The following is a 15,699-nucleotide window of genomic DNA, read 5'->3' as shown; positions in this document are numbered from 1 at the left end:
ACTATTTTAAGAAAAAGTCCATTTGTTCCTATCCTCTCAAGTGTTTTTATTAGGAATGGATATTGGATTTTATCAAATGCTTTTTCTGCATCTATTGAAATGATCATATGGTTTTTGTTAATTTGGTTATTGATATAGTCAATTATGCTAATAGTTTTCCTAATATTGAACCAGCCCTGCATTCCTGGTATAAATCCTACTTGGTCATAGTGTATTATCCTGGGGATGATTTTCTGTAATCTTTTTGCTAATATTTTATTTAAGATTTTAGCATCAATATTCATAGGGAGATTGGTCTATAATTTTCTTTCTCTGTTTTCAATCTACCTGGTTTAAGTATCAATACCATATCTGTGTCATAAAAGGAATTTGGTAGGACTCCTTCAATCCCTATTTTTTCAAATAGTTTATATAGCATTGGAATTAATTGTTCTTTAAATGCTTGGTAGAATTCACATGTAAATCCATGTGGTCCTGGGGATTTTTTCTTAGGGAGTGGTTAATAATTTGTGCTATTTCTTTTTCTAAAATGGGATTGTTTAGTCTATTAATTCTTCCTCTGTTAATTTGGGCAAGCTATATTTTTTAATGTATTCTTCCATTTCATTTAAGTTGTCAAATTTATTGGCATAAAGTTGGGCAAAGTAACTCCTAATTATTGCTCTAATTTCTTCTTTATTAGTGGCGAGTTCTCCCTTTTCATTTTTAAGACTAACAATTTGATTTTCCTCTTTCTTTTTTTTAATCAGTTTTACTAAGGGTTCGTCTATTTTGTTCTTTTTTTTCATAGAACCAACCCTTAGTTTTATTAATTAATTCAATAGTTTTTTTTTTTTACTTTCAATTTTATTGGTCTCGCCTTTTATTTTTAGAATTTCAAGTTTAGTGTTTGACTGGGGGGGTTTAATTTGTTCCTTTTCTAGTATTTTAGTTGCAAGCCCAATTCATTGACCTTTTCTTTCTCTATTTTATGCAAGTAGGCCTCTAGAGATATGAAATTTCCCCTTATTACCGCTTTGGCTGCATCCCACACATTTTGGTATGATGTCTCATTATTGTCATTTTCTTGGGTGAAGTTATTAATTATGTCTATGATTTGCTGTTTCACCCAATCATTCTTTAGTATGAGATTATTTAGTTTCCAATTATCTTTTGGTCTATTTTCCCCTGGCTTTTTATTGAATGTAATTTTCATTGCACTGTGGTCTGAAAAGGATGCATATGCTATTTCTGCCTTACTGCATTTGAGTTTGAGGTTTTTATGTCCTAATATATGGTCAATTTTTGTATAGGTTCCATAAACTGCTGAGAAGAAAGTGTACTCCTTTCTGTCTCCATTTAGTTTTCTCCAGACATCTATCATACCTAATTTTTCTAATATTCTATTTACCTCTTTGACTTCTTTCTTATTTATTTTGTGGTTTGATTTATCTAATTTTAGGAGTGCAAGGTTGAGATCTCCCACTATTATAGTTTTGCTGTCTATTTCTTCTTGCAGCTCTCTTAATTTCTCTTTTAAGAATTTAGATGCTACATCATTTGGTGCATATATGCTTAATAATGATATTACTTCATTATCTATGCTACCCTTTAGCAAGATATGTGCCCTTCCTTATCTTTTAATTAGATCAATTTTTGCTTTAGCTTGATCTGAGATCAGGATGGCTACCCCTGCTTTTTTGACTTCACCTGAAGCATAGTAGATTCTGCTCCAACCTTTTTCCTTTACTCTATATGTATCTTCCTGCTTCAGGTGTGTTTCCTGTAAACAACATATTGTAGGATTCTGGCTTTTAATCCATTCTGCTAACCACTTCTTCTTTATGGGGGAGTTTATCCCATTCACATTTATGGTTAAAATTACCAATTCTGTATTACTTGCCATCTTGTTAACCCCTTATGCTTTTTCCCCTTCTTTCCCCTTTATTAATTCCCCAGTATTAAACTTGGGAGCACCACTTGCTTCTCACAGCCCTCCCTTTTTATTATCCCTCCCTCCACCTTAGAGTTCCTCCCCCATCTTACTCCTTTTCCTCACAATTTCTGTATTCCCTTCTGCTTAGCTTATTCCTTCCCTTTCACTTTTCCCCTCCCACTTTTCAATGAGGTGGGAGAAGTTTCACCATAAATCAAATATCACTAAAATTTTTCTCTTTAAAAATATGGAACGCTTCATGAATTTGTGCATCATCCTTGTGCAGGGGTCATGCTAATCATCTCTGTATCATTCCAATTTTTTAGCATGTGTGCTGCCGAAGCAAGCACCCAGATGAATTTTGTTGTTATTTTTTCTAGGTCATTAAAACAGTTTTTGGGGAGTCTGATTGGTATAATAAATAAATAGATTAGTTTAGGTAGTATTGTCATCTTTACTATATTTGCTCAACCTATCAAAGAGCACTTAATATTTTTCCAATTGGTTAGATCTGACTTTATGTGTATGGAAAGTGTTTTATAGTTTTGCTAATATAGTTCCTGACTTTCCCTTGGCAGATAGATTCCCAAATATTTTATACTATAGGCAATTACTTTATTTTATTTTATTATTAGTATTATAGCTTTTTATTTACACGATATATACATGGGTAATTTTTCAGCATTGACAATTGCAAAACCTTTTGTTCCAATTTTTCCCCTACTTTCCCCCATCCCCTCCCCCAGATGACAGGTTGACCAATACATGTTATATATGTTAAAGTATATGTTAAATACAATATATGTATATATGTCCATACAGTTATTTTGCTGTACAAAAAGAATCGGACTTTGAAATAGTGTATAATTAACCTGTAAAGGAAATCAAAAATGTAAGCGGACAAAAATAGAGGGATTGGGAATTCTATGTAGTGGTTCATACTCATTTCTCAGAGTTCTTTTGCTAGATGTAGCTGGTTTTGTTCATTACTGCTCTATTGGAACTGATTTGGTTCATTTCATTGTTGAAGAGGGCCATGAGCATCAGAATTGATCATCATATAGTATAGTTGTTGAAGTATATAATGATCTCCTGGCCCTGCTCATTTCACTCAGCATCAGTTCGTGTAAGTCTCTCCAGGTCTTTCTGAAATCATCCTGCTAGTCATTTCTTACAGAACAATAATATTCCATAACATTCATATATCACAATTTATTCAGCCAATTTCCAATTGATGGGCATTCACTCAGTTTCCAGTTTCTGACCACTACAAAGAGGCTGCCACAAACATTCGTGCACATACAGGTCCCTCTCCCTTCTTTAAAATCTCTTTGGGATATAAGCCTAGTAGTAACACTGCTGGATCAAAGGGTATGCACAGTTTGATAACTTTTTGAGCATAGTTCCAAATCGCTCTCCAGAATGGCTGGATGCGTTCACAATTCCACCAATATATCAGTGTCCCAGTTTTCCCACATCCCCTCCAACATTTCGCAATATCTTTCCCTGTCATTCTAGCCAATCTGACAGGTGTGTAGTAGTATCTCAGAGTTGTCTTAATTTGCATTTCTCTGATTAATAATGACTTGGAGCATCTTTTCATATAGCTAGAAATAGTTTCAATTTCTTCACCTGAGAATTTCTCCAGTAGAAAGGAAATACTCCATGAGGTTGGGGCATGCCCTTAACTGGCAAGCTAAATCCTGAAAGGGACTTAGCATCTTAAAAGAGGTAGTTAGCTGTAAGGAGGAAAAGAGAGATTGGGAAGAGTAGTGGAGTTAGGGAGATTCCATGTGGTATGGGGGAAGGGAAAAGATACCATGAGTGGAGTGTCTTGGCAAGCTGATCCAAAGCAAGGTAGCAGCTATGGGATAGCCACAAATAAGTTTTATAGGGGAAACTTAACCTCAGGGATATGCCTGGAATTTCCACAGAGGATGCATCTCAGGAATTTGACATAATTTGGATAGTAAAGATTGAACAATCAGAAAGGGGAAGTCAGTAGACTTGGACTTTTAGTGTGGGGCCAAGGAATCAAACTGAAAATAGATTCTTTGGTTCCTGATGAGGATGTACCCCAGTAGAGAAAAGGACAAACCTGACTCAGAGAGATTGGAAACTGAGAACAAGATGGTTGAAGAAATGTATTAAAAATGATGTGAGAGGTCTTCAAAGGTTAATAAATAAAGAGGAGGAGTTGTATAGCATAAACTAAGTGAAGATCTCTCATAAGAATGTGGTCTTAATTTATGCCCCAATTGTAATTTAAAACTTTGCAATAGCAAGTTGAGCTATAACTAAAAGCTGCAGGTGTTTGAACCTTTTCCCTCCTGTCTCACCCTCTCCACCTCATACTTAAGTCCTTGATGGGTAAAGAGTTTATTAATAGTATTCTTTTATTTCCGAGATAGATTTCTGTTTAGAGTGTAAGACTGGACTCCCCTAGACATTGGGAGAAAAGGTTAGAAGAAGGAGTGGGAGTTTCTGCTTTAGGGGCTATATAATACTATGTTTGCAGTTTGCGCTTTGCACTTCTTTATTGACAACCCTTTGTCTGTTAGGAGTTGCCCTTTCTTGCAAGATTGTAATAAATCCTTTTTTACTTTTTTTTTTTTTAACCTCGAGAGTCTCTGATTTTAATTTGGATTAGGGTCATAGCTATCACACATACTTTTTCTTGTTTTTTTTCCTCTTTTGATCAGATTTTTTTTTTTTTTTTTGGTTCAGCATAATGAATATGGAAATATGGTTAGATAAATTGCAAACATTTAATCTGGATCAGATTGCTTGCTGTCTTGGGGAGGGGAGGAGAATAGAAGGAGAAAAATTTGGAACACAAAATTCTGCAAAAGTGAGTGTTGAAAACTAGCTTTGCATGTGTTTTGGAAAAAATAAAATACCATTAAAAATAGAAATGTATTCATGAGGTGATACAATGACAAATGAAAAAGAGGAAAAATGAGTGTTAGATTTCCACTTGATGAATGACTGTCTCACCACATGGGGCAAACTCTCAACTTATTTTTGACCTTCCAGTATATCCCTATAGGATATTCTTATAAAAATTTAGTTGCTTTTCTTTCATTTGTTTATTGTACAACATGTGAACTTCGTATACCAAATTTGCAGAGAAACATAGGTAAATACAAAAAGATGGCAGACATATACAACAAGATCTTCTAGCAAGAATTTGTACTAATTTAAAACTAGGCTAGGCTGAAGTTTATATGGCAAAGTCTTTTTATTGGCTAAAATTTTAATGACTTCACCTAGTAAGGGGAGTATTTCATTTAAAATTTTCTCAATAAATGCATAAACATCCACTTGCATATAATTAGCATATAAATGACATTATTTTCATTCATTAAATTCCTAAATAACTTCTTCAAAGCAGTTTAGTACTTTGCCTATGTAGGCTGTTACTATTTGTATGTGAAATAAAAAAGCATTATCTGAAATCACTCTCTGCTACTAGCTCAGGCTTTTCCACTAATCCATACATTTGGATTCCAATTAGTCCAAATGAATGAGCTTTTACTTAAAAAAAAAAAAAATGGATGACCACTGTTATCCTTGCCTTTAAGAAATTTATATCACCACAATAGCATCATCCAACCTGATATTGTTATCTACATAGGGATAAACTAAAAGTTAGTACTTTTCAGTCTGTAAAGATGAAGACTGACAGGGATAATTTTAAAGATTTTAACATTGGGAAAGGCCTATTTAAGATGAAAACAGAGTTGTGTGTCAAGTTCTAGAAATGTACACCTAAGGAGCAGCCTTTGAAATGTGAAGTACAGATCAAAAAGCATCTGAATTGATTACTATAAGAATTGACAAGTGAAAATATAAAGGTGGTCCTCATATTCTCTGAGTATTTATTACTTCCTCTGAGTATATATAAACTATATATAGTATAGTCTAGACATGTTAATTCATTGGTGTAGGAAATGTTTCTTGAGGAAACTCTCAAATAATGTAGTTTAGTGACTACTTTATAATTTGTGGTGTATAGAGTTGATTTAGGGATTGAGAGGGTTAATGACTATACAGATAGGCTGAGTCACATTCAGAGCCTGAACGCAGATCTTTTTGAACTATGACCTAGTTTCTTTCTTTTTTAAAATTAATTTTTATTATTTCTCTCTCTCCCTGTCCTCTCCTTTATTGCATAAGTTAAAAAAAAATTAAAAACAAATACAGAGAGCAGGAAAATAAAATTTCATATTAGCCATATCTAAAAATAAATTGTTTCATTTTGAATTTAAGTTCTTCACTTCTTTGACAGAAGGTGGATGATATAATTTATCTTTAGTCCTCTGGATTAATAGTTTATGAGTATATAATAAATCAGGGCTCTAAAGTCTTTCAAAATTGTTTTTCTCTATAATGTTGCCATTGCAAAAGTTGTTCTAGTTATCCTAATTTATTTTGAATCAGATCATAGATATGATGAGGTCCTAAATGGTGGGTGTGGTTGGCAGAAAGAAACCGAAGCATTAATGAAATTGTTCTCTGGAGCAGGCAGGGGAAAATCCTGGATAGAGATCAGTTCGGTTTGTGGTTCCACCCTATTTCTAGTCAGAAATCCAAGTTATGTCAAGCCCTTAAGGCCCACCCTCTGTGGAGGTTGTGGGCAGCCTCTCCTTGCCATGTCCTGTCAGAAATCCCAGTAACGTCCCTGAAGTTAAATTTTCTCTATAAATCTGCTTATGGAATATGCTGTCTCTGCTGCACTCTTTTGGATCAGTCTGCCATGGTATTCTGTCTCATGGTGTCTTTCCCCTCATGTCATGTGGGGTATCCCTCCTAACCCCACTCTGTCCTATGGTATCTTTCCTCTCAGACCCTACTTCTCTCTATAGCCAACTCTTTTAAGGTGCCAAGTACCTTTTAGAATTTAGACTGCTAGCTAAGGGCTTGCCCCAACCTCATAGAGCATTTCTTGGGGAAACTTGCCCTTTTCATCATTAATTATTAAAACCCTTTCCTATGCTCTCCTACTCTGTTTACCATTTACCATTACTCCTATCTCTTGTATACCTTCTTTTATCTGTAACCTCTTTTCCTAAATAAATCTACCTTTTGCCAAAGAGAATGGCCATTGTGAATTTTTCACATGACCAAATCCCAACTTTGGTGCCTACCATCATCTGATACCTACAAACCATATCAGCTGCATCAGGCATTTTTTCCAATTTTCTCTAAAATTTTCCATTTCATCATTTTTTGTTGATAATATGATATTCCTTTATGTTATTATATTTATATACCACAATTTGTTTAGCCAATCCCCAACAGGTGAACACCCCTATGATTTCCAATTTTTGGTTACTAAAAAAAGAGCTCCTATAAATATTTTTATCCATGTAGTTTTTCTTTTCTTTGATCTCTTTGGGATTACAGACCTATTAGTAGTGTATTGCTAAGTCAAATGATATGCGGAGTATAATAATTTGGGGGGAATAGTTCCAAATTGCTTTCTGGAATAGTGGGACCAACTTATTACTCTACCAAAAATGTTGTGTTGCTGTTGTTTTTTCTCCCCTGTAATTTCTAAAATATTGTCATTTTTCTGTTTTTTTTTTTCCTTCTTTGACATTTTGATAGTTTTGAGGAACCTCAGAGCTTTTTAATTGGTATTCTGAAGAAAAGTTTTTTCACATGGCTATTGATCATGTGGATTTTTTCCTGTGATCATTAATCTATTGGGGAATGCCTCTTAAATTAATATATTATATATCTTTGCTATGAAACCTTTATCAGAGAAATTTAGAACAAATTTTTTTCCAATGATTAATTTTCTAATTTTGGCTATATTAGGTTTGTGCAAAACAATTTCTTTTTCTTTTTTAAATAACTTTTTATTGATAGAACGCATGCTAGGGTAATTTTTTACAGCATTATCCCTTGCATTCACTTCTGTTCCGATTTTTCCCCTCCCTGCCTCCACCCCTTCCCCCAGATGGCAAGCAGTCCTTTATATGTTGAATGGGTTGCAGTATATCCTAGATACAATATATGTGTGCAGAACCGAACAGTTTTCTTGTTGCACAGGGAGAATTGAATTCAGAAGGTATAAATAACCCGGGAAGAAAAACAAAAATGCAAGCAGTTTATATTCATTTCCCATTGTTCTTTCTCTGGGTGTAGCTTGTGCAAAACAATTTCAATTTTATGCAATCAAAATTGCCAATTTTCTTTTTTTGTGAACTTTCTCTATCACTTGTTTAGTCATGAACTCTTCCTTTATCCATAAACCTGAGAATTTTTCTTTGCTTTTGTAAATTATTTATGCCACATTTAAGTAAGAATCATGTATGCATTTGGAGTCTATCTATCTACCAAATATATTGATTAATATTCAGTTTACACCAAACAGCTTTCCAGTTTTCTGAGAAACTTTTGTCAAATAATCTTTCCCCTAATAACCGGAGTCTTAAGGTTTATCTAACTTAACTTATGCTATTGTGTTCTCTATATTTCTGTACCTAATCTATTCCACTGACTGACTGCTCTGTTTTAGATAGTATCAAATTTTTAAAATAATAACTATTTTATAGTATAATTTGAGATCTGGTACTGATAGATCCACTTTCTTACCACTTTTTCAATATAAATTGAAATAAAATTTCATATGAATTTTGTCATTTTTTTCTAGCTCTATAAAAGAATCCTTTGGTAATTTTGATTGGCTTATGATTGAGTATAAATAAATTAATTTAGTTAATATTTTCTTTGTATTATACTGGCTCAATCTATTCATGAGCAATTAAGATTTTTTTTATATTACCTCTTGCTAGGGCAGCTGGATGGTGCAGTGAGTCGAGTATGGATCTTGAATCTAATCTAAGACACTTTAACATTTCCTACCAATGTGGACTCCTGGCAAGTCACTTAACCCTAAAAACCTTTCACACATTTCCTCTCTTGCTAAAGCATAATAGATTTTACTCCAGCCTCTCATATTAACTCTTTGGTTTCTTGAAACTATCATATTATTGAACTCTTTTATTTTTTAATTTCATTTTTCTTTTTTCTTCTGTTTTATGGGTGAGTTCATCACATTTATGTTCATAGTTATGATTGTTAATTGAATTTTTCTCTGCCCTATCATGGTATATATTTTCCTCTCATTACAGTTCCTTTTTTGTTTTTTAACAAATAAAAGAAAAATCATAAAAGAAAATTTGCCTAGTACTTGTGATTTATAAGTGAAATGACCTATTTCTTTTCTTTTATCGCTCCTCTCTTACTCATGTTGTCCCAACCTGGGTTTTTATCCTTGATTCTTTTTGGTTTTATTCTTCCTTCATATTTCTTTCTCTGAAATTGAATTTGTTTTATGACTTTTCTCTCAGTTCCTCTCTCTCCTTTACTATTTTCCTATGTATTTTTATACTGAGGATATTTGTGTAATTGTGTTTGATCTTTCTTTGAGGATGAAAGTGATAGTAGGATGTCTGATTCTTCCTACCTCTTTCTTCATGATGAAAATTTTTTCATCTTATGTACCTTTTTCATGTAATAATGATTTCTAACCCCTTTCCTTTTCTAATAAAATCCTTTGTCTCTTTTTTTTAAACATCTTTAACTGAGACCTACAATCTTTATAATATTTACCTTTTTCTATGATCTTTAAAGATACTAGGGTTCTGAGAAAACATTTTTTACCCTCTATAGCATTTATTCAATTTATCCCCCCATGTTTCCTGACAAATAAAGGTATAAATTTTTCTATATTTTTCTTGACTTATGCATTTTTATTTTAAATGATTGCTTCTGTTGTATTTTTTTTTATTTTTTGCCTTTTTGCAATATAGAATTTCAAGCTCTTCATTTCTTTATGATGGTGATTTCAAATTTTTGTGTAATTCTTATTGTGCTTCCTTAGTATTTAAACTTTTTTTTTTGATTATTTGTAATATTTTGTCCTTGAAAGTATTGGATTTCTTGCCATGATATTCCTGTAAGTTTCTGTTATAGGATTTCTTTTAGGATGTAAGTAGTGAATTATTTGTTTTTACACTGCACTCTAAGACTTCTTGGCAATTTTTGTTTGTAATTCCTTAAAATATGATATCTAGACTTTTTTTGTTGTTATAATTTTCATTAGTCCTATGGTTCTTAGATTATCTCTTTGACCTGTTTTCCATATTAGGGTTTTTTTTTTTAATATTGTGTTTCTTTATTTTCTTCTGCATTTTAAAAAAAATTTTGCAATGTTTGTTTATTTAGGTCTTATTGTATTGCTATTTTCTGATTGGTTCATGTGGAGGGCCAGCAGCAAGCAGAGTACCCAGAATGCTATGCAGGGATTAATATACTTTCTGTGCAGCTGTGGATTGCTTTGCAAGCAGGCTCACCACTCCCTCATGACCAAAGTTGAGAACAGGACGTGCTAACCTGATAGACCGAGCAGCAGCTAGCACAAGAATTTTTTTTTAAATAATCTTTTATTGATAGAACTCATTCCAGGGTAATTTTTTACAACATTATCCCTTGCATTCACTTCTGTTCCGATTTTTCCCCTCCCTCCCTCCACCCCCTCCCCAAGATGGCAATCAGTCCTTAATGTTGAATAGGTTACAGTATATCCTGGATATAATATACGTGTGCAGAACTGAACAGTTTTCTTGTTGCACAGGGAGAATTGAATTCAGAAGGTATAAATAACCCGGGAAGAAAAACAAAGATGTAAGCAGTTTATATTCATTTCCCAGTGTTCTTTCTTTGGGTGTAGCTGCTTCTGTCCATCTTTGATCAATTAAAGCTCTCTTTATCAAAGAGATCCACTTCCATCAGAATACATCCTCAAACAGTATCGTTGTTGAGGTATATAATAATCTCCTGGTTCTGCTCATTTCACTTAGCATCAGTTCATGTGTCTTCAAGCCTCTCTGTATTCATCCTGTTGGTCATTCCTTACAGAACAATAATATTCCATAACGTTCATATACCACAATTTACTCAACCATTCTCCAATTGATGGGCATCCATTCATTTTCCAGCTTGCTAGCACAAGAATGTAATCAATTTGGAAATCATCAATATTAAAGATATATAAACCCAGACTCTCACATCTATAAACGGAATTCTTTGCTGAAGCACCCACCTGTCTCATGTTATGTTTCTTCTCAGTGAGACCCTTGAGCTGGTCTCAGGTTTATTCTAATTTGGGCATTAAGTTCTAGGGTGAGGTTTCCATTGTCTGTTCTAAGATGTCAGTTTTCCTTCATATTCTTTTCATCCTAAGTATTCAGTGTTGTCCCTCATTTTGTTTCATTTCTTTTTCTTTATTACTGTTTGTGTTCAGGACATTTTTTTCCTCTAGAACTTTAATTTTATTTATGAAATTGATTTCTTCTTAGAACTTAATCCCTGAGGAGTTCAAAGTATTTCTGTATAGTATGTGGTGTTTTCCTTGGTTGTTCAGCTCAGTATCAACTTGCTACCTATCCTGGGTGCCCAGTTCTTGGAATAGGTTCCACCTTTGCCCTGTTGAATGGAGAGTCTTGAGTGGGATGGTCAATACCAGTCCCTTCTTTTAAGGATTTTAGAGTTGCTCCAAGTTCTGCGTTCTACCTAGGGCCTCCCTTTTGCCCCAGGACTCCCAGGCTGCTCCCTTGTTTTTGGCTTTGTTTAGGGTCCTTCCCCACTTGTGTCAGGCTCAAGGGCTACTGTGGCCTCTACCATGTGGGGCTCCTTTCAAAGGGCTTTCTCATGCCACAGAGTTCTATGGATGCCCTACGGTATTATCTGGCGCTTCCTCTAACCTTTCTTCTTTCCTAGCTTGTGGGGCTGCTTTAGCATTCATGTTGGCTCATGACAAAAGGCTTTGGATTAATCTCCTACCTTTGTGCTCAGGATTATCCCCTCCCAGTTGTGGTGCTCCAGGCTCCAGCTTGTGATGGACCTCAAGAGTTGTCATGGAGCTGCATTGTATTGTACTTTCAACATTCATGGTTTGTCATGATTGTTGAGATTCTTTTGTGCATCTCTTATCTGGGTAGTGGGGTCTGTGAGTTATTGTCCTTATTGAGGGTATCTACAGAAGAATCTGATTCCTCTGGTTCCTAGAATATCACCAATTTCTCCCTCAAGATCAAGTTTCTGTTTAGTTTTCCACTCTCTCCTTGGGAGATTGGCAGAATCAAAAATCCTAACACCAGAATTATTCATGATAAAATGATTAGTCCCTTTTCCATCTCTTCCCCCTTAACACTATCATCTACCTTATCAAGTACATTTCTTTGTTGGTCCAATCTTTCCATGAGTGATATCAGTTTCTCAGTGATAATTTGTTGGTAGGTGTTACAAAAGAGAATCATTTGAATATCAAAAAATCAAGAGAAGTCCTTGGGAAAAATGATGAAACCTATGAGTTTTTTGGTAACAGGTTAAAGGTAAAATAAAGGATGTCAAATCATAGCTTAGATTTTAGTTGAGGAAATTACATCAAAAAGCTTAATCAACACTTAGTTCATTCCATGAATGAGCATATAATTGTAATTCAGTTTTTTTGTTAAATACAAAATAAAATAGCATCTCATAATTTTTTGTTTCTATTTTAAGATAAAGTCCCAAACATTTTCATTAAAAAACACACAAAAATTTATTTTCAAATGTTGGTTTATTTCAAACAGATTTGATGAAGTCCTTGAGAGTAGGGACTGTCTTTTGGCTTTTTGTATCCTCAGTACTTAGCACAACAGTGCTTGGAATATAATGGACACTTAATGCTTATTAATTGATTAATTATTTTAATCAATTAATCCTTAATTAATTTAATCAACTAATCAATCCTCCCTCCCCATTTCCTGTCCATAGAGAGTCAAGAACACTTTTAAAGATGGACCTTCTTAAAAGATGATGATAGCTATAGGACATTTGGATCATGGATGCTTCTTTTTTTTGCAGAGGCAGATGGGGTTAAGTGACTTGCCCAGGATCACACAACTAGGGAGTGTTAAGTGTCTGAGACCAGATTTGAACTAAGGTTCTCCTGACTTTAGAGCTGATGCTCTATCCATTGCATCACCTAGCTGCCCCATGGATGCTTCTTTAAGTGCTAAGTAGTGGGGACAGGGAGTATCAAGAAAGTATTTGTGACATCCAGGAAAGACCAAAAAAGATGACAAAAATTTTAGCTATATTCCATTAAGTACATCTCTACACACACACACACACACCATATATATATATATACATATATATATACACACATAAAATATACATACACATATAAAACATACATGCACACATCAATATACATGCAAATACACATGTGAAGGTATATGTGTATGGGTATATAAAAATATACTTACATGCATATATATGTACACACACATACATGCACTTTGTGGATAACAGCTAATATTTAAGACTAGTTCTCAATGAATTTTATTGCTTGTAATTTATACATAGTGCACATGACATTTGCAAAGTGTTTTACCCTCCTTATCAACATTCTATGATACCATCATAAAATAATTAATTTTTATGTTAAAAATGTATAAAATCTCATTTTAAAAAATGGACTTTAATAACATTTAACATATTTTATCATCCCAGTATTAAAAAAAGAAGAAACTGAAAACATCTAAAACTTAGCTTTTTCAGATGTCAAACTTTTATAATCTTATTAATTTTCCATCTAATTGTCAAGTTGATCTATATGTAGAAAGCATTATTATTTTAGTGCACAAACCTATTTAAATAGGATTTTTAATTAAGATATGGACTGGGTTATTTTCAATTAGGATGCTTTATTTGGACATAGGAAGAAAAATATGAAATGAGAAACATCAGGTGTTATTTCCCCACCTGTTTGGTCAGGGAAAGGCTCCTACTTATTCTTGGATTGGCTATGTGTGTCATTTTACATACTTATTAAACTGTAAGAGCAAGTAATTATTTAGAGGGAAGTCCTCTTATGATTATATTCCTCAATTACTAATGTTAATAAGGTTGCAAATCTGATGTGTTTCTGGGATCACATGAATAGATTACAAGGAATTGAAGAGGAATAGCAATCAGTCTTTCCATGTCTCAATCTCCCCTTTTTTTACAGAGCCCTTACTTCTATTTTGGTTCTTTATTGCCAAAGGGATGCAAATAGATCAGACAGGTTTTTGAAAATGTAGCTTCCAAGTACTTTAGGCTAGGAAGCATGAACCTTTTTGAAAACCCCTTTTGAAAGTTATTTTACTCTTCTGGTACTTCTACTATGGGAAGGAGAAGTTTAAAAAAAATCCCTCCAAAATATATTTGCCATTTACTCCTATTTTCCTTGGACATAACACTTGACCTCCAACTTTCAGTTTCCTTGTCTATAAAATGAGGAAAGTTGACCCTAGATAACCTCAAAAGTCACAGTCCCAAATCTGACCCTATGTGTCCTAAGAATTATCCATATTGTCTACCGGTTGCATTTGGTACTTAATCCTTACTATAGATTTGTAACTGGACACAATAGTCCATCTTAATATAGGCTGTGTGCACTCTGGTTAAACAGATACCAGACCAAGACTAATAATAATAATAATCACAGTAGTGTGATGGAACTTTCCTTAGAGAATTTAGAGCAAAGGACAGATTCTCTTCTCTGTTTGGATAACCCAGGTTCAGTCTAATTAGGAAACTCCTTTGAGACATCTTATTGTACCCATAAATGAAACTGGTTGGTTGAAAGACCAAAAAAAATCATCGCTCTCTCTTGTTTATAGTGCTCACTGGTAAGCAGCAGCATTCAGCAAATACTTAACCTCTTGGGGACCTACTTTCCTATTCTATGCAGTGCATCTGTCCTCAATGATTTAGCTTTTCCTTTTTTAAAAATTCTGTTTCTCCCTGCTGTAGTTTCTTTTTGTGTTTTTATTCTATGCAGTTTGCCAGAGAACTAGGCAGCTTGTTATGTTCCATGATAAAAGGAGCCAGACAATCCAGATAGGTATATATCCACATATTTAGTTAATTAAATTCACCCAACTGAGAAAAGTAACAGGGACAAAATTGATGTACCTAGAAGGATGCCAAAAACTTATCAATATGGTTTTTTCTTTAAAAACTTGACATGTGTTCATTGAGAACCTGTTTCCAAGCCTATTTGAAATATTTATCCTTTGTTAATCACGTGTAATTGTTTAGGCACATATACATATATATTTGTATATATATACATATATACATACATTTCTGTGTATATACACACATATTATATATATATTTATATATCCAAATGAAATATAATGAAAAGTTTTTTTTTAAAGAAAGGTTGACTTTTTCCCCCACATTATCTACCATAGCAGATTGGAAACTCATTTGTACCTTAGGAAGCTGCCCAGGGTATTGGGAAGTTATATGTTTGCCCACAGGTTACATAGCTAAGTATGTCAACGGCTGGACTTGAAGTCAATTCTTCCTGACTCCAAGGATATTATCTATACCCCACTGTCACTCCAATCCAAAGCCTTAAAAAAAAAAAATATTGCTCTGGAACTTGCATCACGTTAACTAGCCAAAATATCTATTATCTACTTAAAGCTCTCAAAAATATCTTAAAAACAATGTTTTCACTGCCTAGACAGACCAACTGACAATGATAATGAGAAAAGACAGTCAAGTACTTCTCTGAAATTATCTGCACTTCTGGAAGTGACATCCTGGCCTGGATATAGAAAAGAACAATTTTTACTTGACTTAAAATAGCTACATATTTTTAAACTGCCTGGGAAGTTGTACCAACTTAGTATTTCTTGCTATTTGTTACCCACTAAATC

General features: G+C 33.8%; 1 non-coding gene across 1 annotated transcript; it reads right to left on the bottom strand.

The window, feature by feature from the left end:
- Positions 1-2,156: 2,156 nt before the first annotated feature.
- LOC127563542 (U6 spliceosomal RNA) lies at positions 2,157-2,265 on the bottom strand. Its single transcript, XR_007953997.1, has one exon. It is a non-coding gene; the product is annotated as a U6 spliceosomal RNA (small nuclear RNA).
- Positions 2,266-15,699: the final 13,434 nt, after the last annotated feature.

This window comes from Antechinus flavipes, chromosome 4, assembly GCF_016432865.1.
Source record: "Antechinus flavipes isolate AdamAnt ecotype Samford, QLD, Australia chromosome 4, AdamAnt_v2, whole genome shotgun sequence".
NCBI classification, from domain to species: domain Eukaryota; kingdom Metazoa; phylum Chordata; class Mammalia; order Dasyuromorphia; family Dasyuridae; genus Antechinus; species Antechinus flavipes.
The sequence above is the reverse complement of the archived record's forward strand: the minus strand, read 5'-3'. Positions and strand labels throughout refer to the sequence as shown.